The sequence below is a fragment of the Scardinius erythrophthalmus genome, assembly GCF_964197995.2.
Source record: "Scardinius erythrophthalmus genome assembly, chromosome: 13".
NCBI classification, from domain to species: domain Eukaryota; kingdom Metazoa; phylum Chordata; class Actinopteri; order Cypriniformes; family Leuciscidae; genus Scardinius; species Scardinius erythrophthalmus.
The window spans coordinates 12861033-12886218 of NC_138233.1; the positions used below are offsets into that span (position 1 = coordinate 12861033).

A 25186-nucleotide genomic window follows, 5' to 3' on the forward strand; every position below is an offset into this window, starting at 1 on the left:
AAAACTGCTGCTTCTGTGTAGATGAGAGAATCAAAGTGTATGCGCGTTGTGCACACGCTACATTGATTATGGCCAAGCATGCGCCCTTAAAATAGCATATGAATAACATGCGCAACGCGCCACTGAGTTTAAACTATTTTTTCCTGGTTAGTGGCGCAATTGTTTTCTAAACCTGCAAAATAGCATGAAGGAACGTTTGCGCCGTAACACGCCTCCTTTTTTGCGCCGAACCGCCCAGGGAGCGCAAGTTCATTCCCTAGTTTAGCGACGTGCTTCTGTGGCTTTTAATTTAATTTACAGAAAGACAGCACAAATTAAATTTATACATTTTTTAAACAATATAATATAAAATGAGGCAAAACTAAAAAAAAGAAAAAAATAACAGGAACATTTGGATTTATTTGGACACAGAATGTCCATTATTAATATGATAAATTATACCTGTAGTTAATATGCCTGCTTTGATGTTTTTATTATCCAATTCATTTACATTGACACATTTTTTTTTATTTTTTATTGTTTTTAAAGGAGCTGTATCTAAGAAATCTATTTCAATTAATCATAAAATGGCCCTGATGTGTCACTAGACATTAAGAAATCATGTTAATTTCAAATACTTATATCACTGACAACAGTAGTATGGCTAGGATATTGTCATTTAAAAAGTGGACTTGCAGCCCTCAACTGATGTTGATGTTGTCATTTTGTGTTTTGGCCTGACGCGCCTCCCTCCACCTATCGACCAATCACGAAGTCAGTAGTGTTTCGGGATCCGGGTTGCCAGCTTTGCTCTAACCTACCCCAACTCTAGTCGGATAAAATGTCTAACGTTACTAAATCAAAAAGACCTCATTATAATTCAGAAATTCGCCGTGACAAAGTCCGAAATAAAAACAGAATTTGTATTGGAGATGCTTTTGAAAGATGGAGACGGCTGAAAACGAAGAAGAATTTGAACACAGACGCGACGTTGCTAATTTTCTCCTGGACAGGTAAGATTCATCTATGCTTGGCTAACTTGTACTTGATGTCAATGGACATTTCATATATTCATGACAGTCGAACAAAGTTATGCATGTTCATGCAAAGTAATGTAATGTTAGCTCACGTGGACGTATGCTATGCTCTGTCATTATGCTGAGTATGCTCTGTCATTATGCTGAGACGCTGAGGAAAACAACATTAGCACGCCCATTATGGCAATTTGAAACGTAATTGAGAAGCCTAACTTTACCTCAGAAAAAATGATTCGTCATTCGTTCTTCACGTATATCGTGGACTAAGTTACACATGCTGCAAGTTGACCTGTATTTCACATCACATATTTTAGCGTTATGGACGTGTGCTGCAGGGTATTAAAAAAATACAGCTGGCCACTTTCACTTCATGAATAGCTGTATCTTTGATATTGGTTACACACATAGATATCATATATGATATCTATGGTTACACATAGTGACATAGGCTTGTGCTTGTACTTACATTAATGACAGATTAACGTTACAAGTTAGACTAACAGCTACCGTTCTGTCTGTCACATACGAGCATAAGTTACATCTTTACGATTATACTGTCACATACGAGCATACATCTTTACGATTATATAGGCTACGAGCAGCATAAATCTTTACGATTATATTTAACTAATGACAATTAGTACATTTTTTAAATAGATAATTACTTATCAAAATATCTATAGCATAAACATAATTAACAGAAAAAAACTTTCTGTGTACATCTCGTCGTTACTTGCCATTGGAAGCTCTCATTGAATCAGCCGTTTCTGCTGAATCCTGCAGCTTATCTGGCAACCTCAAGTCAGGGGGTAGGGGGAGGAGATACACCGTTCTACAGTATTTTTAAAGTGATTGCAGTACCAGTTTTGGCCACAATCCTACATACGGTTCCTTTAAGTGTGTCCAAATTTAGGGTCCTATGATTGCCATCCTCACCAACTGGCAAACTCAATAATTACACATAATTGTATTATTACTTTTTATACTTACAATGACTGCTGTATTATCACATTTAAAAAAATAAAATAATATAAGATTTATGAAAAGATCTATAGGATATCTTTATGTAATTTCGATTTAATATTTTCTCTTAGTGGTATTGCCTCCAAGCAGATATTTTATATGTAGGCAATTAGTAGTAATCAAGCAATCAATTTTTTTTTTTTAATAAAAATAAATACATAAATGCAGGACTTCCATTTCTATATTACAAAGAGACCGGCTTGTCTCCTTCTCCTCAAAATGTCTTTATCCATCCAAAACCATTCAGTAGATATTTGAAGTAAAAGACTGAAATTCATTCATGCGTATGTTTATACAAGATGAGAGAAGTACTCATTAATTAATGTCATGGCTAAAGAGGATGTTTTATTGGGCTGAGTAAATATATATATATTAGCCTTTTCTGATTTAGTCAAATACAGAGAATTACCCTTAATGGATTATTCCACTTTGCTTGCAATTAACTCTCACTCAAAAAAAAAAAAAACCCTACTCTTTATCAGTTTTCCAAGACTGTCACATTGTAGCTATGAAGAGATGAATTAGTGCTTATCATGTTGAATATTCAGATAATTTCCCTGCACTTCCCCTGGAGCACTGCCCTGACAATCAAACACTGAGTGCACAGCCTCCACCGTCACATCTCTTTATTGCCTTCTCAACAAACTGATATACAGGAGTGCAAGGGAGTTGAGATTGGAGAGGAGGTCAATAGAGAGCGCGAGCGAAAGAGAAATGGTGGTGGGGGGTGGGGAACGTCAAAACGAGAGACAAGCTGAATTGTTATGCTACTAAGGGTTGAATCCATTTTGATTCATGTTTTACCCAGAAATAAATAAATATACTCTGGTGAAGAGGTGGATTAGTCTAAACGTGTATGGGGAGGAATACACGGGAGAGTGGAATAAATAAACAGCGAGAGGCAGCGATCAGTCACAGATAAAAGTATTTCATCTTTTTATACGCGGCAGGTCACAATCTACAAAACATCAGAAGAATCTGAATCACTTTATTCACCCATGGAAGTATATGTCAGAATCTGACTTGGTTATTAGTACAACGAGAGTGCAGTTTTAGAGGGGAAACACTTCAAATACAATCACAAAGCACTACCATCAAACAGCTACAACACACGTGTAAACTTGTTTACTATCATATGTCCTTATTTTTAAGTAAATAAATAAATAAAAAATAGGGACTACAGATAAAAATGAGCCTCTATAACAAAATTGTGGACATTTACATGATGGACCCAAGTTCTCGCGTCAATTAATGTGCATTATTACCTTTAAAATGAAGAATAAAGAATATAATATTACTCTATACACTATGCATAAGTATGTTAAAGCTAAAGCCTTTAAAACATTGTGTTTACAGAGCTTTTTTTCCCCTTCTTTTTTCTCAATACTTTGCATTTTAAAATAAACTTCTAAATGTCTGTTCAGTAGTCACTATGTAACTAACAGAAGTAACTAACTTCTAATTAAGTGTTAAAAAGCAGTTGCAAATGTTGTACAAAATACACATGGCCTACTCATCATTGCACCAATTAAACGTGCAAACTATGTTTTACTACCAAATTATATGCAATATCTAATTAATTGAACTTACAGTGAAATGTTTTCCTCGACATCTTGTGATTTCCGAACATAATGCATTATGGGACACGCTTAGCCTCGAATACCGCTCCGAAGCTGTACTACTAGCTTGGGTTTAGTGTGCATTAAGAGCACTGCACTTTGGCATTTTTAAGACCTGAGACAGTATTGCGCACTTACTTCCGGTCGCATACACACACTCTCAAGTGGCCAAGACTGCAAGTGTGGGTTTTTTTGGACAGGGCATAAGTCTATGAAAAAGCTGTGTATAGATCTGATCGTTTAGGATCTGATAGTTTTAAACAGCTGCGTGTAAATGATCCAAAAATATGAACAGAAAAATAAAATGTCAATGACCAATATATTTTGAGAGCAAAATTTATCTACATACATTACATAAATACATTATTCGTTTGACATATAATTTTCAGTTCATTCTTTTGGGATGTTCTGTAAAGCCTCTAGCAAAAGACCAATTTAACAAGCATTCTGTTTACTCACACTGATCTGTGAAAAGAACACACAAAGAGTAAGGCTTCATAAAAAAAATCAATACGACACAATGACTAAACCACTTTTTTCTTTCTTTTTCTTTATATCTCCACCACCACATCAGGTGATCTGTTTGACAACTCACTCTCTTTTGATGGATTATACCGTCAGGAAGTGCCATCGCTGGCCTCTACCTTCATCTCTTAATTCCCGGGAGAAATGTATGCACAGCTCCTGTGATCCCACTCTCCGACCCTAACCTAACAGGCAAACGCCGTCTTTATGAGAGTTATGTACAGAGAAATAATATTGGAAGGGGAACAGAATGACCCTTAATGATATATTTCATTCTCTGAATTACTTGTCCAAGGTACCAGTGTCAGACTCTGGGGGAGAAGGAAGAAATGGGTTTAAGCCCTGATTTGGATGTTGTGCTCCTGTTCATAAATAATGTAGTTCAAGGCAGCCTCGAAGACAGAGAGCTGAGAGGAGTCGTTAATACGAACCTCTCCCTCACTCTTTGTCGTTTTGTGCAAGGAGCATTCTCTGTGTTATTTATTTATTGATTTTTAGAATTGCCATTCTCTCTTATCTCAAGCTCAAGAGGATCACTAACAAAAGCCTGGCTTCTTACGCCCTTTCTGTATACTTACACAAGGCCTATCAAACTCTCTTCCGCCCTGTTTGACATGATATCCCTAGAGATTATATGGACTATAGACAATAGATTGAAACCAAAGCATCCCCTGTTATGCAGGCTGCACTAGTATAATTTTTCTTTAAATGAAATTTTGTATTAAATGAACTTGTATTCATCGTGGACAGACCCAAGCCCCAGCGCCACCACACCACCACAACCACGTACAGCAGGCAATATGTTTTTAAAGGGGGTAAATGTAAAAGAACTGTCAAAATCGTTTGAATTTACCGTAGCCAGTTTGTGCCCTAAAGATGCCTGAAAAGTTGGAAAAAAATTACCCTAGAAAAACTATAGGAACCTTTGGCCCTTAGGGCTTGGGCCTAAAAAAAAAACCCTCATAAAAATCACAAAAGCACATTCAATTACTAATGATAGGAAACCAGGTTTCTATCGAGTTTCATCACAAAACCAAACAGTGTGACTAATCTAGTCTGATTCACATACAAATCCCTCTTGTGAGTCAATTCTTTTAATGAATCATTCAGAGATACTCTAGTTTGAATCAGTCTTTACTGATTCAAACAGAGATTTGTTTTACACTTCCCACTATGGTGTGATTACATTGCTGTGGTAATCCTCCATTTTCCAGCTCAGAAATCACTCTGACCTATCTATCCATCTGTCTAATCATTGTCTCCTCTTCCTTCTTTTCTAACAGCTAACTGGCAAGGTTCAGCATTCATGGTCACCATTTTTAGTGAGACACTTAATGCATGTCTTTCTGCTCTAGAGCACCTGCCATTCTCTCGCTGTCAGTTTTCCGGCTGACATGTGAATGCACTGGTCCCCCGGGCTAAATGCTGAGAGGGCTGACAGGAAGATGTTCACACACATAAAGATGGCAAACACACTCAACCACAGATGCTCACTATGAGACTTCTGTTTCAACAACTACTCTGGGCTAATGGAGAATGCTGGTTTTCATACTGTATCTATACACTCCATACAGTACAAACCATTCAACTTGTACTTTGTTTTGTATCAAGAGGCCATTGATTTACTTTCTGATGTTAAATTTCACAGATACTGAAAGTTACTTCATTTAATTCAATGAAGCCAGAAGGAAAATATTTAGATATTCTGCACATGTGAATACATTGTGCTTGGTTGAGTGGATGCAGTAATTGACATGCTTCAATAATTTGTCAAATCACAGAATTAGCGTGTGCCAAATTGGATAGTGAATTCATCTCTGAAGGACCCGGCCATTATCTTCAGTCCTCTCTTTGTCAGAGCAGTTGAGAGTGAGAATCACTATTGGTGATCCTTGCATTGTTTTTCCTTCTGAACTGCTGAACATTACATCAGCATCAGCTAGAGCACAGAGTAGTCAATTCTGCATCAGTTCTGTGCACATAGGACTTGCATGTAAAATGGAACAAATAATCAAACCAACAATGACATGAATAAACCAAAAAATATGAAATGAATAAAAGAAAATACATGCAATTGATCAGTGCTTTCAGTAGGCTGGTGGACTACTAAAGCATACAACTCTAGTCTTCAATTACCATACTGTGAGCTCACAATAAGCCTGTCAATAATTCATTTTACTGCACCTGGCTACATTCAAGAAAATGAATGTAGAAGAAATAAAAAAATAAATAAAAACAACCATTACCATGTGCACTCTTAAATGTTTCTATGAATGAATGAATGAATGAGGCATTTATATAGCGCTTTCATATGTACTACTGTACACCCAAAGCGCTTTACAATCATATCAAGGGATCTCTCCTCAACCACCACCAGTGTGCAGCATCCACTTCTATCCATTAAATTTGACACTATAGTTTCAGTTATTTTCCCCGCCTTTTCAGAAGAGGGCTGGCTAAAAATCCTTTGGTGGACATGGCCTAATATTATTATTTTGCAACTATTTTGAGTTCACTTAAAAATGCACAGCAGTGATTAAACTGAAGTTTTTCTATTTAAATGGTTTGAGACTTTTGGGTGATCTTCAGACTGTCCACCTCATATGTGTACAGTGTCTTTATCCATATTCATTTCTTATTTATTGTAAGACTCACACTCAATTTTTTTAATTACTTAAAACACTCTGCTTACTGTATGAAACTGGTCCGCATGTAATTTGGAAATCTACACTTTTGACAATTACAGTATTCTATAGTAACATACACTTTCGTTCAAAAGTTTGAGGTCAGTAAGATTTTATGTTTTTAAAAGAAGTCTCTTATATTCACCAAAGTTGCATGTATTTGAATAATTGAAAATTTTGAAATATTATAATTGAAAATAAATATACTTTAAACCTGTGATGGAACAGCTGATTTTACAGCATCAATTTAATATGCTGATTCGGTGCTCAAGAAATATTTCTTATAATTATCAATGTTGAAAAGACTTGTGCTGCTAAATATTTCTGTGAAAGCCATGATATTTTATTATTATTTTTTTTGTATTATTATTTGATGAATAGAAACAGCATTTAATTGAAATAGAAATCTGATGTAACATCATAGATGTTTTAACTGTCACAAACTCACAAGTGATCAATTTAACGCACATTACCACAGATTTTTGAATGGCAATGTACAGTATTTCACTCACCTGTTTGCACTTTAGTAATCGGAGTAACAAGTTTCTTATTCCATTGTAGCAGGTTCTTAGATTTTTCCGTTGAGCTCAGAAAGCACTGTAAATCCACTTTGATGAAAAGCTGTTTTTCTTGCCTCAGATTACAAGTGGAGCCCAGCCTGTCTAAATCTTATTGCTAGCACTTTACCCGGGCCTGGGGCAGCATTAAACCTGTCTCGCACTTAAAATGGAGCGCCTCGCTCTTTATCCTGCAAAAAAGCCAACTGCACAAGAAGCACTCTTTACTGAGAAAGAGAATTGAAACTTTTATCTTGGAATAGGTTGGGGCTCAACAGCACATAGTATTTATCCTGACAGATCACAGGGGTGCGAGAGGGAGAAAGAGAGGAAGAAAGAAAGAGAGAAAAATAAATCTATCCAGGGTAGAGTGGCTGAATGGGTCCCCAGAAGAGTCCTGCGCTCAATGCTGCAGTCTTCATCAAAGGCCATCTTCAAACAGCACAGCTCAGCTTGAGCATGCCAATTTGATCACTTTAGAACATGCGGCCCACTCACCGCTCCAGTTTTGAAATGCCTTGTCAACATTGATTAGCCCACTGTGAGTGTGAGATATCTGCTCCTATGAGACGCACAGCTGCCTACTCCAAGAACAAATGGCATTTCTCTGATGTCACAAAGTTGTTACACAACATTTGCTGCCCTTTTCTTCCTCTTGCTCTCTTTCTTCTTATTCTTCTTCCCTGATGAGCCACCATCCATCTAACATATCTAATGTTCTAGATACTGATACAGTGGCAAAAAGCCTCAACCTCTAAGCTCTTGCATTTCAACTGGAGGAAGCAATGACCCATGCCCAATTAACGCTGGCAGACACATAACATGTGACTGTGGGCAGACGGTGTGTGATACCATCTGCCCGGTCCGTCTAGCTTGATCCAGGCAGGGAAGGAAGTGGACCATATGGAAGCTACCCCTTTCCTAGCCACGCAGCTGGAGTCGCGCAATGCGGATCAACACCATCTCACATCTGGAGAGGGCCAGCAGCCAATAATTATCTACTGCCATTCTGTCATGCAGACATCATGTAGGTTGAGAACAGACGATGCTGCATGTCCACTACAGGCCATAATGAGAGCTAATACATTTTTTTTATTTACAATGGCCTAGTGCTGAAGTTAAAGGCACAATATGTAACTTTTTTTGCTTTAAAATTAGCAAAAATCACTATATCTATGTTATATATTTTTTCTAGTTGTGTACTTACATTATCCTGACTGTTTCCAACAACTTTTAAACCAGGAGAAATTTTAATTTTAATTAAGTTGTCCCTGGTTTCCGCCTATGATTTCTGCTCGTACTGCCATGGTAACCAGAGCTATGAGCAGAGCCCTCTGATTAACCAAAGCGACAGACGAGGACAATTGTGGAGTTCCCAATGTCTATTTGCACGCTGTTGTTGTTTCGTTCAAACATTATGGACCATGGCAAGCAGACTTTGGATAAAAAAGGAGAACTAAAACGAGAATCAATATCAGCGCGGTGTTTTCGAGATGCCGAGAGCTCCCATAGACAGTATATAAACGAGAGCTCCACGTCTGAGACTTCGACCGCTCCTACATGTACTTTATTAAACAGGTGAGCACATTTACATAAAACTAATCAATGTTATATAGTTCAACAATGATAAAATGTCAGAATATGATCTGTATGTTATTCTAATGTTGATCTAGCTTACTGCTAGTCTCATACAGACTAACACATACATCTCAACACATTCAAATGCAGTTTAGTGTGATAGTGTAATGTTAGACCAAGTGAAACAGCGCTGCGTTTCCTCACAAGTTTAATTTGTCTAATAAACTGACCTGTGAGTAGTAATTCTGCACTCGCGTGTAGTTCGGTAGGATGAAATGTCCATTCCTTTTATATCCGCGGGAGCTCGCATCGCGTGTGGAGCTGATTGCTGTCTCTTAGCAATCCCGAACTGCTTCATATCACAGTCATGATAAAAACATCGATGTATTCAGTCAACCATAAACATTTTTCGATCGGTCGGCTTGACGTTGACGACAACATCCATAATTCTTAGCATGTGTTGCGTCATCAAACTACGCCTTTGTTATTGTAAAGAGGTTAGCGACCCCTAGTGGAGAAAAATTCCATACTGTGGCTTTAAAGCAACAATCAGCACTACAAAAAAAATAAAATAAAATAAATAAATTGTAACATTGAAAGATTATAAAAATGCTACATAAAAAAAAAAACACTGTTATTTGTTGAACAGTAGGCCCCCTATACTATATACAGAAAACTCTAATAGAGCTAACCTTACATTCCACGTCATTCCACAGAAAAATATTGTTAAATGGATGTTTTGGATGTAAAAAAATAACAAACCATCTTATAATTTAGTCAAAAGCCATAAACTAACAATCCCAGAATTCCCTGTGTGATGCTTCACAATTGATGGTTTTTAATTTTAATTATTTCTTCTTAGTTTTTTGTTACCAGTTATGCATTAGAGTTGTATGTTATGTCATATGTTGTTAATGTTTATTGCATTAGTTTAGTGTCATTACCATGAACACAAATACCATATTGTATTTGTGTGCATGACAATGTGAGCACCTTCTATTTATTAGTATTTACCTGCATATTATGGAAAAGCTAATTGTGATGAACTATAATTCATCATGTGGCCTTTCTCTTAACCACCAGTGTTATTAGTGGTTGCCAGTATACGTTAAAGGTACAAAACAGATTTTAGTAGCAAGCGTGACCTTGCTAACTCAGCAGGAAAGGGCTGTTGGTTTTTTGTAAATTACAATTTTAAATGATACAATGATTTACATGATGTTTTATAAAAATCTTTACTTTTGTTGTTGTTATATTTTTACATAATTATTCTGGCAACATCTGCCAGTGTTTTTTTTCTTTTTTTTTCTGTAAAATGACAGGATTTATTTTTTACAGTATGGATTTGTTAGATTATATCACAATCATATTGATTAAAGACAAAGTTTAACATTATTATGGGTATGTTGTGAGGCCACAGAAAAATATATCCCAGACCTGCTGCTGACAATTTGTTCATCATATCACTGTAAAAAAAAAAAAAGCCAGCAAGATTTACTGTTCAATTACATTAGTAAAACTTTCAGCCAGTCTTGCCCTCTAACTCATGAGAGAAACCAAAATAATACCTTTGGGGTAGAGATATCCTCACAGAGTTTGACTATAAAAAAAAAAAAAAGAAAAAGAAAAAGGAAAGGATTGAAAGTTATTAAAAATCCAAGTCTTTCACAAATGGAGAAGGGGGTGGGGGGTGGGGGTGTCTCTGGAGAATACAGAGAGAGCCACTAGCAGCTTTTTATCTCTGCACAGCTGAATTTCAATAACTCAAGAGGATGTGGGCAGAGGAAGCTGTGGGCAGTTTTCCTGTCACAAACACGTAATAGAGTGGTCAGAGTGCTGTTAGAATGATGCATTCTGGGACAGTAACAGAACCGAGGTGTATATATATATATATATATATATATATATATATATATATATATATATATATATATATATATATATATATATATATATATATACTTATATGGAGACACAAACAAAGGTCTAACAAAGGAACAAAGTTCCTCCTCAGTAATCTCAAGCATGCAGCTCCTCGGCTCTGTTACTGTCCCAGAATAATATTACGATATTATGTGTCATATCGTTCAGTACCAATTTTTTTTTTTTTTTTTTTTAAAGACAAGTAGAAAAGTTTGGTTTCAACCACTGTTTGTTTATTTTTATCCACATTATTATATTAGTTTAAGCAGTCAAAAACTAAATAAAATGTAAACAAAAAAATCTTATTTATGTCTTATACTAAAAAAGTAAGTGTTAAAGAAACTTGAACAAATAAAATGTTACAACATGTGTGCCATGTGAAAGTGTAAACGTAGAACTATCAAGGCAAACTTTGAGGTAGATCAATATCTGTAATAAGTAGGGGTGTAAAATTCACGGTTCGGTTCGATAGGACAGGTTCGGTACGTTTTCAATACAGCAAAAAGAAAGAAATGCCAGAGAAATTTCATTGATTTAAAAAAAAATATATATATCCTTTTTTTTCAATCTATTTATTCAAAAGGATTCTCAGTACACTTCTGAAAGGTGCACAAGCTAGATTTTTTTTTTCAGTGTAAACTGCCTAAATATGGATATAGCCCTATTTATTCAGCTTATACTAGAGTGCAAAACGATTTCTAATGCTGTTTTCCCTCTTTGGTGTCTATATGTCTTTGATTGATTGCAACTAGATTGCAAAATAGAAATGTGAGGGAGTTGCCATGACTTAAGTGAATGTTTTGATTAATTGTGTTGTTTGCTGTGTACAAACACTGAGCATCAGATCAAAGATAAAGTAATGGTAATACACACATTTACAAGATATGGCACAACTACAGAAGAAAATACAAATGAAAAGCTGTTAACTAAAGTTTAAATGAAGAAAGATACTTTAAAAACACTGCATTCTTCACTGTTTCCTTAGAAACATAAAAATGTGATGTGTTTTTTTTGCACCCTCACAGTCACAAAATGGACTGAAAAGTTGCTGTCCGTGGTTCTGAAATAAGCTCTCAGCTGCTGTCCATGGTGCTTAAACAGCCAAAAGCTCAGTCACTGTGGTGTGACAATGCACTTTGCACAATGTTATGTCAGTGTAGGTGTCAGCTGATTCTACCTGTTTCTAAAATGTATGGCATGGAGGTACATTGGCTATTACTTAACACTGAGAAAAAGGCTCATGTGTCCCTTGTTACTCTCTCGTCCAAGGTTTGCATGTTTAGTGATGTGATGAAGGCTGGGCTGCACACCATATCCATTACCAAACTCCTCAGAGGCTGTCCCTGCTTCCTCAAACATACATGGAGAAAGCACTGCAGGTAATGCACTGTAATTGTGTGAAGTGAAATGGCTCAAATGCATTGGAGGAGTGAGGGACCTGTGAGAGAGTTAATAGGTGCCAGATGCTGACAGACGGTGGGAAAGAGAGAGATTGGATGGAAATGAATGCAGTAAAGAGGATGCTAAACAGAAGTTTGGGGTCAGTAAGGTTGCTTTAAAACTTTAAATATTTTTATTAAGCAAGGACACACTAAATTAATAAGCAACAATAAAGGCATTATAATATATATATATATATATATATATATATATATATATATATATATATATATATATATATATAAGGGGAGAGAGGGAGGAGAGAAAATGCTGACACTGAGATTTCCACTCATTTAAATTATTTAGGGTTAAAGGAGCTGTATGTAGGATTGTGGCCAAAACTGGTACTGCAATCACTTTAAAAATACTGTAGAGAGGTGTATCCCCTCCCCCTCCCCCCTGACTCGAGGTTGCCAGATAAGCTGCAGGATTCAGCAGAAACGTAGGCTGCTTCAAATGTCATACAGGTCAACTTGCAGCATGTGTAACTTATAGGGTTGCCAACTTCAGAAAAGGAAAATACAGGACAATCGTGGTTATTTATAGGAAAATGAGGGACACTCAAAACTGTACATCATTTCAGTGTCTGCAGTTAAATATGTGTTTAAAAGGCTATCAGACATGAACACATTTGTATTGCTTTACCTATTTATGTATTTAATTCATACATAAAATACAAAAAGTCATACATAAAAAAAAAAAATCACATTACAAACAAACCATCATTCAAAATAGCAGCATTTATCTAAAATAGAAAGCTTTTTAACATTATATAGGCTTACAGTTGAAAAGTTTGGGAGATTATTTTTTTGGAAAAAAAATTAAAGAAAGTATTTGCCTACTTTTATTCAGCAAGGATGCATTACATTAATCAAAAGTGACAGTAAAGACATTTATAATGTTACAAAAGCTTTCTATTTACTTTCTAAGGCTTTTTTTTTACATTAATAATAATCAGAAATGTTTTTTGAGCATATTATTCCTTAAGGTAGATTACATGTTTTCTTGCGTGGCTGGATGTTAGACTCATGGCATGAACAATAATCACGTTGTTTGCATTCGCCAAAATTGTTTTGCCGAAATCAAAACGTGGACAGTAAAAGGTTATTACCGTTAGCGCGAGACGAGTCCGGCTTGAAGCGGAAGCAACCAGACGGCAGAGGATTATGTTCGCAAATCAAACAATGATTTGTCTAAAAACAGTGATTAAAAAAAACTGTGATTGGATGATGACAGGTGTCGGTGATCATTCTCAAGTGTCGTGGTCAGCACTGCTGCTGTTGCTATTGTATCAGTCAGTGGTTAGATCAGCTTGTCAAAAAACGGGACATGGGAGGTCACGCACGGGACAAATATATTAGGCCCCAAATACGGGACATCCCACCTAATTCGAGACAGTTGGCAACCCTAGTAACTTAGTCCACGATATACTGTACGTGAAGAACAAATGACGAATCTTTTTTTTTCTGAGGTAAAGTTAGGCTTCTGTCTCTGTTGTTTTCCTCAGCGTCTCCGCATAATGACAGAGAAACGGGCAAGAACATGCATAACTTTGTTCGACTGTCATGAATATATGAAATGTCCATTGACATCAAGTACAAGTTAGCCAAGCATAGATGAATCTTACCTGTCCAGGAGAAAATTAGCAACGTCGCGTCTGTGTTCAAATTCTTCTCCATTTTCAGCCGTCTCCATCTTTCAAAAGCATCTCCAATACAAATTCTGTTTTTATTTATGGACTTTGTCACGACGAATTTCTGAATTATAACGAGGTCTTTTTTGATTTAGTAACGTTAGACATTTTTATCCGACTAGAGTTAGGGTAGGTAAGAGCAGAGCTGGCAACCCGGATGCCGAAACACTACTGACTTCGTGATTGGTCGATAGGTGGAGGGCGGCGCGTCAGGCCAAAACACAAAATGACAACATCAACATCAGTTGAGGGCTGCAAGTCCACTTTTTAAATGACAATATCCTAGCCATACTACTGTTGTCAGTGATATAAGTATTTGAAATGAACATGATTTCTTAATGTCTGGTGACACATCAGGGCCATTTTATGATTAATTGAAATAGATTTCTTACATACAGCTCCTTTAAATGTTAAGGAGGCAAAAGTGTTTGTCTTAACAGCTCAAGATTGACCACATTACATGCACTTTATATTCACTCCATGGCCAGATGCTAGTTTGTTCACATGCACATATGAACAAACAGACATGCATTTCTACTGTGGTTTCAAATTTCCCACTACTTCTAACACAATCCAAAAGCACTTTCATTATGCTTCCAAACATTCATTGAAAAGCTAATGCAAAATAATTTTGACAAGAAAAGCCTTAAGTATGATCGAAATCATCCAGAGACCACCTGTATGTTTCTCACGCACTATACATCTACAACCCTAGTCAAGTGTGTCGAAATCATGACACATCCTTTCACAGACTGCTGGCTTGCCCAGGGACGTAAAATGTTGACACACATCTGTGCATCTAGCTGATTATTTTTTACAGAAGAGTAGAGTAAGAGACCCCCCCCCCCCCCCCCAAAAAAAAAAAAAACAACAAAAAACAAAGTCATTCAAGTGAGGGCATATCATCATCCTGTAGCAACAGGCAGATCCTTATCTTCAGTGTCACTGCTGAACAGTTTCTGATAGCCTGTCTCAGTCTGGTTTTCTACTAGAAACTGAAGAAATAAAAGTCTCCAACAAAGAGCCAATGAACAAATGTTGCTTGGGCATTCCCAATAGCTGTCAATGGAGGGACAGAAAGCTCTCAAATTTAATCAAAAAGATCTTCATTTGTGTTCCGAAGATGAACGAAAGACTCACGGGTTTGGAACGACATGGTGGTGAGTGATTGATGAAAGAATTAAAATTTTTAGGTGAACAATCCCTTTAAGTTGGTCAGTGAAAGCTCTGAAATTCATTTCTTGGTACTTTTGCCAGTTAAATAAAGGGTAAAGAGAATATAAAAAATATAATAAACAAAAAACAAAAACAAAACTCACATGCTTGATTTTATTGCATTTTACAAAATGTCCCAACTTTTCTGGATTTGGGGTTGTAGAATAAAATAAAATTAGAACCTTTTATACTATACTAGATGATTATCTAACTCTCTCAATGTACATCAACCTAATGCCTTTACACCAAGTCAAATGTTTTATGAAGTCTTCTACTTGCTTATGTTCATTTAAGTGCTTTTTCAAGGGCAGGTTATTTCACACACAAATGTAGTGTTTTTGTTTTCTGTAGCAATAGCAGATTGTCCAATCTGTCATTTTGCAAATGATGAAATCTGATCTCTTTGTTCAGACATTGTAGTCAGACTTTTACTATACTATATGATTATCTAACTCTCTCAATGTACATCTCTCAACTCTCTCAATGTACATCAACCTAATGCCTTTACACCAAGTCAAATGTACACTCTCTCAATGTACATCAACCTAATGCCTTTACACCAAGTCAGACATTGTAGTCAGACTTATACTATACTATATGATTATCTAACTCTCTCAATGTACATCAACCTAATGCCTTTACACCAAGTCAAATGTTTTATGAAGTCTTCTACTTGCTTATGTTCATTTAAGTGCTTTTTCAAGGGCAGGTTATTTCACACACAAATGTAGTGTTTTTGTTTTCTGTAGCAATAGCAGATTGTCCAATCTGTCATTTTGCAAATGATGAAATCTGATCTCTTTGTTCAGACATTGTAGTCAGACTTTCTCATACAATGACTGAGTGTCACTATCAGTGTGGAAAGAGTGACAACAGGAAATTTCCTCTGTTAAAGGGGTCATATAATGCCATTTTTGTACAAGCTAATATGATTCTTTAGGGTCTAAATTAAAAGTTTGTAATATACTTTAATTAAAAATTCTCATTAGTATTGTAAGAAAACACTAATTTTACCTGCTCAAAAACAGCTCTGTTTTCAGCACGCCGTTTCAGTGCATACAGCTTTAAATGATAATGAGCTTTGCTCACCCCGCCCCTCTGTTCTGTGCGTACACCAATTCTAACACAATAACCACGCGTTGTTCATTATAAACGTGGGATTATGAATTATATTGAGAACGTCGTACATAGAAAACATGCCGTAATGTACCCGGAGTGTAAACCTTAGATGCATTCATCATGAAGCGTGCAGCAAGGTTTGCAAATTTGCAAAGATTAATATAAATACTAATATAAAGGTTAATAAAACATTACACTCACATCTTCTGGAGGTTCAGCAGTAACACGTTGGTACCGATCCGTTTTTTCTCGTTTGTAACGCTGTCTGATGTGAAATGATTCACGCAAACAGGAAAGCACAGACGATCGTGGGGAATCCCCGTGAGGGAATCCCCGCGTCAATCCTTTGGGCATATCGCTTCAAAAACAAAACTCAGCCACTGCATCTTCAATGGCTCAGATTTAGGAACATTCAAATGACTGCTGTGTTCCTTATTACACCGAAGAACAATCGCAGACGCCATTATGCTCATAGACAGCGCTCCAGTGAGGGTATCAACAATGACGCGCGGACTATGATTGACAGCTCGCTCATGAGCGAGGGCGGGTGTGTGTTGAAACGCTGCAGCTGTCAATCACAATCGTGGGAGGGGCGTCCGACCGTTTGACGTCACACGGTCGAACGGCTTGATTTCAGAGAGGTTCAAACATATAAGGAGATTAAAAAAAAAACACTGGATGGATTTTTATCATTTTATGATGGTTGTGTACAGGCACTGCCAACACAACACAGTACAATCAACTTGTAAAAGTGCATGTACCATTATATGACCCCTTTAATGTCTAACATGACATCTTGCCACGGTGCTGAGGTGCATGAGAGCACATAAAGGTCAAAAATTAAATTACTGACCTGTACAATAAATGTCACATAGCTCTCCATATGATGAACGAGAAAAAAAAAAAAATAATGACTTTGAGAAAGTGGCAGAAAATGTCATACTTTGTATAACATTACAAATGCATTGCATACAAAATTACAAAATAAAAAACTTTTCCATTCAAACTGAGATGCATCTGATTTGTAAACATTGGATTTCATGTTTGTGTGTGTGTTCCTGTTCACACAACTACAAATTTGAGTCAGAGATGGCAAAATACTAATATTAACAAAAAATCACATTTTTGTTGCCTGTCTGAACCAAGTTCCAGTGTGCAATTCACACTAAAGTCAGATCTCTTTAGTGAGAACTCCAAAACACTGACAGATATCACTTCACAGCAACTTAAAAAATGGGTTCCATGTGGTACTAATGGCTGATAAGATACAAATAACATTTGGTGGAACAGATGGCTTTGCTGGGGAGAGATCCAGCAGATTTGTTTAAAAAGATTTTCATCATCTACTTATACATTGATAATGCATGAAAACATACAAGAACAACCACTGAAACAAACTTAGTTTCTGCTAACAGAGAGAATCTCTTCAATATGGATGAATTAGAACTATAAAAAAGGCAAACTATGTGCACAGTAGGATAAACAAGAATTAAATTGTACACAGTATCCAATTTTCATACAGAGCTTTGTTAACAACTGCCATCTAAGTGGCAGATAATGAGTGTCTGCAAAATAAATGCTGTGTATTTATGCTATCTGCTTGCAGTGTGGAGAAATATGTAAGAATCATCAAACATAACATTAACCCTTCTACTGTCTCCATTTTAGTGTTTTTTTTTTTTTGACATCCTCAAAAACAACAATAAATAGAAGGGTTACAACTTATATACTTTATCTCCAGACATAGTTGTAATACTTTTGACAACTTGTCCTGACATAAGCCACATAAGTTAGCAACGCTGTCCTTTTTTTATTGTCGTCTACGACAATGGTGTTTTCTCACCATGACAAATAGCAAGAAGGGTTGAGTAGACCAACAGTAGAATGAAATAATAAATAAGTGCCAGGACCTTTTGTTGCTTCTCGCCAAAAAGACACATTATCTGTCTAGGTTTGTGTGGATCTGTGAAAAGCTAAGAGGCTTTCCTCCAGCTCTCCCACCCTGTCAGCACAAAGGAAAGACACTTGGAGAGAATTACAGAAAACGCCGGGGGGATATTTTCACTGTGACATGCCATTGACCTCATGGCATCTGATCAGAGCCTGATCCTTCCCCTTTAAGATGTCTCAGAGCATCGTGGGTAACCTTAAGAGGAAGTGGCGCAATAGGGCTTGTAGAGAACATAATATAATAGGTAAATCCATGTATTCCCCTGTGAAATAGATGCTGGTACAAGGAGCGAAAAATAAAACCCTATTTGATTAGGGAGGCTGAACTACCTGATTAGTGTCTCATTGTAAGAGGGATTATCTCAGCATGAATTTATTATCTTTGATGAAATTTACAATAATAACAGTCAATTTGAGAACAAACCAGCATATGGGATTAAGAGCTTTTAACGCAAACACAGTAACACTTGAGTGTTAGTAATGGTCTACATCCCTTCGTTAATAAGAGGATACAAACAAATATTATTGTTTAACACAATGTTCCATGCATGAATACATTTAAACGGAACAGACCAAAATACAGGTCCTGTATATATATATATATATATATATATATATATATATATATATATATATATATATATATATTGCAGAGTCTGCATAAACAAATGCATTATATAGTTGTAAATTCAGGTAATCCCATGGATTTTTGCAATTTAAAAATCTTTTTTTTTTTCTTGGAATTTGAAGAATTAAGTTCTCATTATAGGAAATAATTACACATATTCAATGTAGAGGTGGAACGGTACACAGAAGTCACGGTTCGGTTCATACCTCGGTTCAGACATCACGGTTCGGTCTCAGGCTGTACCACCAAAGGAAAATGAATGTCTTAAGCCTTGTATTTTTTCAATAAGTTTTATTAATAAAGTAAAGGCATAGAACCAGTTTATTTGCAGTGCATTGACAATAGTTTTATATAATTCGTTTATTAATTAAATTAATGAAGACATTGAGATATGTTTGGTAATTGTACCTGAATGAATTTAAAATTAATTTGCTAAATTTCAGATCAATATATTTGTTTTCCTTAAAATTTGAATCAACACTAACTTTATTCTCATTTGAATTATAAATAATTTATTTCTGTATAAAAGAATACTACCATTAAAACACATTTGATTGTGTTTTTTAATCAATGTAGAATGTGTAACTTAAAATAAACAGTTTAGTCCTCTGTTTGAGGACAAAAATAAGTAAACACTTTGCAGTTTGTATAATGTCCTGTATGAACAAAATGACGGAGTATGTTTTTATGTTTCCACTGTTCGATCGCGCCCGCGCCTCACTCACACACACACACACACACACACACACACACACACACACACACACACACACACACACACACACACACACACACACACACACACACACACACACACACACACACACACACACACACACACACACACACACACACACACACACACACACACACACACACACACACACACACACACACACACACACACACACACACACACACACACACATATATATATATATTATTTATTTATTTATTTATATTATGCTTATTTTTTTTCACACACTGCCATTAAAAAGTTTGGGATGGCTAAGATTTTTTTATGTTTTTGAAAGTCGTCTCTTATGCTTACACAGACTGCATTTATTTAGTCAAAAATACAGTAAAAAACAGTAATATTGTGGAATATTATTACAATTGCATCATCCTCGTCGGAATCGACAAACTTCCAGAGAGAAAAAGAGAGAGATAAAAGAAGAAGAAAAAAAGCAATAAATAAATCATTCTTAGCTACAGTTGGGACCTTTACCGTAGTTGATATCCCAGCATTCTCCCTAACAGAGCACTGGCAGCATTTCCTCAATTTTTCTTTATCTGCTGATGCACAATGGCTTGGATTAGTCTCAGTGTTGACTTCCTCCAATGTCTATCAACCATCAGCTTCAGGTTTTTCCTATCAATCCTACGAGCCCCGCATGTCAGAACATGATGCAACATGCTCAGTGAAGCCAAACACAGCTCAGGTGGCAGGCAGGAGATGTTTCTTGTGAGGTGGGGCATGGAAATATTAAGTGTCAGTATGAAATGATAACATAGATTCTGTGGATAATCATTGCCTCGGTGTAATGCATTACAAACATGTGCGTTCTTGTCTCATTGTATCATTTTATGACCCCTTGTGTTTGGGAGCATGAGAGAGCCCAAGGCCGATGAGAACAGAGAATGTGATTTGGAGTTGCTGTGAATACGCATTTGCTTTATTGCGCTTAAATAAATAACCATTGGCCCAGTGGCATAATTCATCTTCATTTTCTGACGTAAATAAGGAGCGAGATGGTGGTGAGAGTGAAATTCATTTGTGTTTTGCCTTTGAGCAAATGTCTGTGCATTTTTCATCTGATATCTTATTGAAGTCTAAGTGTGTGTGTGTGGTGTGCGTATGTGTGTGTGTGTGTGTGTCCATGAAGTCACATCTGCTTGTCTTTTTCACAAAGACTCAGAGACAACATGTCACACTAGCAAACAATACACTGTTTAAAAATTGACATAAGGCAAAAAAGTGTGTTTGAAGAAATTCTTGCTCTGTCATGAAGTCCAATATTGTTTGAGTCTTGAGCTAACACAAAGAATAAATGACATATAAACAGACCTGTACACTCTTTTTGTCAGCTTGTCATAGACTTCATAAGACAGCAGCTAGCGTGTTTCAGATCTCTGTAATATAAAAGTTGCATTGCTCACCACAAAGAAATACACAACCCAATTATATAACCTACTGTGATTTTACAGCACACTTGGAAATAAATCTTCAGATTGCCACAAAACGTTACTTTGTTTAACTAATAGTTTGAGTATAAGGAGATGAGTATGGAGTTAGAATGGTTGCATTATTCCAAATAAATAGATTACTATTCACAAATAAATGTAAAGAGATAAAAAAAAAAAAATCTAATTCACAAATAAATAGATTAAGATCCACAAATAAATATAAAGAGTTTCACAAAAATGTATAAAATTCACAACTAAATAAAATGAGATTTGCAAAAAAATAATATTTACAATGTTTTATTAATTTACAAACACAACTCTGCCTGAAATTTATTTGTGAACCGCTTTCTGTGCATTTGTAAATCGCTGCACACATTTGTGAATAGCTTCTTGTGCATTTGTAAATCCCCTGACACAACTGTGGATTTTGAAACACTTCTAGCGTCGACGTACAGATAAATCCACAAATAAGTGGACTCCACCCACTGTTTACTCAAGCCAATCAAATGGCGGCCACACTGTGCTGGCCAATCGTAGCACGTTCTTGCTACAACCAATCACGTTTGGCTTTACACTCGGGTGATCTTGCTCTGAAATAACTTTGCTCATTCATCATTCATCTGCATTGGCTCAAATAGGAAGTGTTCCCTTTGTTTGTAGAGAAGATATTTATATATATATATATATATATATATATATATATATATATATATAGGTGGGTTCTTTTTAAGCGTGTGACAGGTTGTTGCATTCCATTTAAAAGTGAAATATGCCCGGCAGACAAGCGATATGCATTTATTGATCAGTTAAAACACTTGATCACACATCAATAATAAAATTTCATATGAATCAGACTTAATAGTTTTTTATGGTAAAAGTAACTTACGGCATCTTAAGTAGGCTAAATGCATAGATGTATTTTTCAGCATGGCAAGATTTTTATGTGCAGCATCCAACCCCAGCACAAGCTGATGCTGAGGCTCGTACTTTTACATCGCGGGTGGTCATTTGGGCTTATATTTTGGTAGCCTATTCTACATGACATTTATTTAAGTCCTATATAAAGGAAAAGCGAATGTGCAAATCATTTGTCCTCCGTGTAATCGCGTGTAGTAGCCGCTACTCATCATCGTGTCGCGCTGTGCCGCGTCCAGTGTAAACAGTATCATGAAATATGAATTTTCAAGTAGCCAGCACTAGTCAATATAAGTACGATTATCAGTTCATATCTGCAGCTAAGAAAACAGATGTCACATAGGGAAAAATGTGTAAACATTTCAAACATGCTAGTTTTACATTATTTGAAACTGCTACGGCAGCAGTGAAAAGATAATGGGGCACTATTTGCTTTTGACGCGCTGTGTCGCACCTCTTGCCAGTGTAGATGACATACCAAAATGCAGTCAGGGTGCAATGTGGGTTGGCAAAATCAGTGCCTAAATAACTATTTGCACTGTCCAATAGTTTGCACAGCCTATAGTGGCATCAGTGGGAAAGGAAACTTGTATCAGAGGAACACATTTTGACAAATGATTAACAATAAAAACTACTTTTTCTTTGGAATAATAAAAACTGATGAATCATTCAATAATAAGACCAGGAATGTGCATTAAGAAAATAAATAGTGTATTTTTTATCCGATAATCCACTCTAGACATTCTACTAACTATAAGTAGGCCTAACTTATAAGCAACTACATGTCAACTAGCTCTGATTAATTTGCAACTACATGTCAACTAATCAGAGTATTATACTAGACTGTTAGGTTAGGGTTATTTATTAGTATTACACTATTATACGGAGTATTATACAAGACAGTTAGGTTAGGGTTAGGGCTAGTAGAAAATACTCCATACCTGTGTGATGAATCCGATCTTCAAGCAAAAGGAGCTGGATGAAATATTTGAATGCTACCAATCCAGAATCTGATTTCTGACTTGTGATGCAGCCTGAATCATGATGACACAGTGTTTGTTTGTTGGCCAGAGGAGAACTGGCCCCCAGACTGAGCCTGATTTCTCCCAAGGATTTTTTTTCTCCACTCTGTCTCCTGATTTGGGTTCCTTGAAATGTCACCTCTCTGGCTTGCTTAATATTCCAACAATATTATTTGACTGCACTAACACTATTGGATGAGAACTGAACAAAGCTGAACAATGACATCACTGTTTTCTGCAGAACTGCTTTACAGATTAAATTAACTAATTTAATAATTGATGCTATTTTCTTTTAGAGATGCTGTATAAAGCCGGAATGAATTCTGTTTGCATCATTGAATCATTTTCCTGTTGTCACTGTAAAGCTGCTTGAAACAATCTGTATTGTATAAAGTGCAATATAAATAAAGGTGGCTTGACTTGACTTGATATACTTGCACTATATATTTCTTATAGTCAGTAGAATATCTATTGGGAGACCATCAAAATGAAGGTTTTAGCAGATGGTCTATTATTATTCCAATGACTGCTATTGGCATGTAGTTGGAAAGTTACTTATAGCTAGTACAATGTCTAAAGTGAACTATTGAAAGAAAATGTTACCTTTTAATTGTTTTGAATGCTGACTTTAAGAAAACCAAACAGTTTTTTTTCCATCCTCTTGTTAATTTTTATCTTTAAGCATGAGACACATTTTCTTGAAAAAGTGCCCAATCTCCGCCCTCCAACTTATCAAACTTATCTTCTAAAAAGAGCCCAAATCCAATGTCTGTCAGAATCTAATCCAAATCCAATGTAAGTTCTTGATGAGATAATAATGAATTACTACATTCATCTGAGCGCTATTATTTACTAATTTGTTAATCAGAGTTTCTTGTTAGTTAATAGTAGTTACTAGAATGTTAATAATACGTTACTCTGTGTTCCTGTGTAATTATTCATTAATGAAGGTACAATATTCTAAAGTGTTACCGTTTCATTTATTAAAAACCCATTATACGCTTGATTGTCTCTGTCTGCTGCTCATCGAACAAAGCCTCTTAAATATGTGATCTTAAGCTACAAGCTTTATATTGTTGATTAGCCTACAAGTAAGTAATCTTATAGAACAAAAAAGTTATTCTTCATGACCAGAATCATTTGAGTTGATTCGCTACAGGTAACTTACCACACTAAAACAGAACCGTTTGGCATGGTCAGCCTAGAGAGGAGGCAATGTCCATGGCCTACAAGGAAAACAGAAAAAAAAAGAGAGAATAAAGAAGAGGAAAACATTCAGAGTTAAACAGTAGAAATCACTTAATTATCACTAGAAGGTAAAACAACAACATTGTAAGCAATCTTGTCATTTCAAAGTCAAAGATGGTGTGTGATGCTCGGTGAGCTGTGCTTCACTCATTAGATGACGTAGATTATGACAGAACCAGAGAGTGAGAACAATGGAAAGTGCTTTAGGTTGCAGGGAAAAAGAAAGGGGGGGGGGTGGGGGTGGGGGCGGGTTAGTTAACAAATTAACATTTGTTATTGTATTTAAAAATGTCATAAGAGGGAAAAAAAGAAGAAGAGTTTAAAATGGGGAATTAGGATCAATTAAAATTAGGATCAATAAAACTAAACAATGGAATCCAGTCAGTCACTGCACTCCAAACAGTAAGCCAAAGGTAAACTAGCTTCGAGATTTTAAATAATGCAGTAAAGGTTTGTGATAAACTAGTAAAATCTTTAATTAAGTCATAAATAATGACAACATTTATTTATTTTATTTATGTTCTGTTTAATAACAAAAATTAACAAAAAGTACTCAAGCAGTACATTGTTGCTATGTTTACCTTCTCAGGTGAACAATTTCTGTTCATGGACATCTATTAACCATTTGTAGAAACATCTTATAGAAGAAATCATACAACAACGCAGAAGAGATGAGTCACTATGTTCCGTTCAGAAAATAACTGAACCATTTATCTGTTCAAATATTCATAAATTCAGTAGCAACTGCAGATTGTGAACTTTAAGTGTAGGTTAAAGGATTTGCAAAGCCTCAGTAATAATGCCACAACTCTATTTGCAAACTATTGTCAGGAATAGTTTCCTG

General features: G+C 36.0%; 1 protein-coding gene across 1 annotated transcript in view; it reads right to left on the reverse strand.

Annotated features, from left to right (window-relative positions):
- lingo2 (leucine rich repeat and Ig domain containing 2) overlaps positions 1 to 25186 on the reverse strand; it is a 303604-nt gene that overhangs the window by 222913 nt on the left and 55505 nt on the right. Inside the window, exon 2 of the mRNA XM_081382888.1 lies at positions 24263 to 24320. The gene's annotated coding sequence lies outside the window, so the exon portion shown is untranslated. The remainder of the gene's footprint in view (positions 1 to 24262; positions 24321 to 25186) is intronic.